Genomic DNA, 2,220 nt, shown 5'->3' on the forward strand with positions numbered 1-2,220 from the left:
TAAGGATGTACTGAGGTGGTGGTGCACTGGGGGGGGGATGGTTGGAGGGGGGAAGGGTGATGAGGTGAGGATACTAAACTTAAGACAACTCTTATACTTAACTTTAATTTTGCTGTTACTTCCAATATACTGTTTGTTACGCTTCTCCTCTACCATTGTGCCTCCTTTTCATTCCTCGATTACAACCATGCATAGATCGTGCCAGTGGTGTATCGTTACAGCCTGTCACCGTCGCACGCAGATGAACTGAGTTCGAAATCCGCTAGCGGATATTACGTCTAAAAGCGTACTTCCGTCTGTCTGCAGGGGCGTTTTAATTCTTTCTCAGCAAGGATTGTCCCTGGTTCGTAAGGTCGACGTAGTTTGCCTCCTAAAAGATCTAAATTGGTCGCATAGTGGTGAAATCAGGCGCTCGTCAAAATGATGAAATCGTAGAAATCGACTTGTTTCCACCTGTTTGGCAATGTTTTTTTCGAATATTTTTAAAACGAATTCTTCATGAATTTTATTGAAAAGCTCTGACCAAGGGCCAGAAAAATGTAAATTTCCAAATCCATGGACATTCACTCTTTCAAAGTAAGAAACGTTTGGCGGCCTTTTTCTTGCTAATGTTACTTCTGACACTAGGCTACCCCCCATCCTCCTCTTTCAATCGTAGATATTTTGACTTCTGTTTCTTTTGAATTGAAGACAATGAGTATTACAATTTTTTCATCAGAACCAAGACAAATTATGATTATAGCTCTACTAATTACTTCACATGCCCAAAAAATTGACGAACGCCTGATTTCACCACATCATGACACATTACTGCATCTTCACTTCTAATAAGTATATAATTAGGAACGTATTCCTAAATACGAATGTTCTGGTCGCACATACTGCGCCGTATGGTGTAATGGTTAGGATCTTCGCCTCAGGCACGAAAGACGTGTAGCCGATTTCTATGTGGAGAAATAAGTCCTACTTTATTGGGTGTCCCAGCCTCCCTGATCGAACGTAATACTTAACCGTACGTCGTGATTTACTATCGTATCCATACGACGTGGGGAACTCTGTGCCACCACTTTCCAAAGAGGAAATTTGCTGGTTAATTCGATCCGTACGTTTTTTCATAGCAGTCAGTCAAAATGATTTTTTGAGAAATACCGAAAGTTTCAAAGAGATCTTTGCACTAGAAGTATTCTAAAATGTGATGAATACAACCCCGGGGGTACAAAATGACCCCGGGGCGTACGGATAGGGTTAATACCTCATTCTAATGGACTATCTGTAACGTTGCAGTTTGGCGGTTCAGCGTTGTGTGCAAATGACTCGAGTTCGATTACCGTGCGGGGCGACATTTTTATCAAAGCATCTCGGTCATATTGCCGGGGTGTTGAATCCATGTCGTCTCAACTCTGACTGGATTTGACAGGTGGGGGCCTAAGACCGCCTCTTTAATTGTGTAGACTGTGTTGATGGAGGTGTGAAACATCTACAAAGATTATTTCTTTAAAAATATTAGGAGTGGGAAGGAAAGTTCTCATTAAATGGCATTTTGAATTATTAGATTATCTCACAGGCCGCTAGCAGTCCTTCTTTCAAGAAACATTTCTTTAACCTCTTCGCTGCCTGGCCCAATACTGTTTTGGGGCCCATTTGGTAAGGCTGTGCTTGAAAGTGAAACGGTTAGAGTGAAAGAATAAAACGACTGCTAAAAAAACCTACACTTTGAACAACTCTTTGAAATGAAAAAAAAATTATTTATTAAAAAAACCCAGCCACTGATAATGACTCTTTGCTTACAATCTGGTGCAATTACTAAACATCCGTCTCGATATCTATGCGGTTGTGCAAATAGGTGTCTGATTTATAGTATCTATTATTTAATCTGGTGTTTTTTTTGTTTTTTCGTGACTTTTTACAGGCCATGCTTGTTATGCTTGTTATAAATTCCAAAGACATTAATTTTTCCGAGTTTCTTCGATATCATTCCCGCCGCAAGCGGTGTGTTGTTCGTGTAGATAATGTATTTGCAAATCAATGTTGTATTCTGGAAGCTAGATTTGAGCAGCTTGTTGACAATAGATTGTTATGTTGTAAACACAGCGTGTGTCTTCTTCTTCTTCACCTCTCTGTGTGCTGGTGATTGGAAGGTTTCTTCCTTTTCGTTTTCTTCTTCTTTTTCTTCTTCTTCTTCTTCTTCTTCTTCTTCTTCTTCTTCTTCTTCTTCTTCTT

Source organism: Aplysia californica, unplaced genomic scaffold, assembly GCF_000002075.1.
Source record: "Aplysia californica isolate F4 #8 unplaced genomic scaffold, AplCal3.0 scaffold00252, whole genome shotgun sequence".
In the NCBI taxonomy this organism is placed as follows: Eukaryota; Metazoa; Mollusca; class Gastropoda; order Aplysiida; family Aplysiidae; genus Aplysia; species Aplysia californica.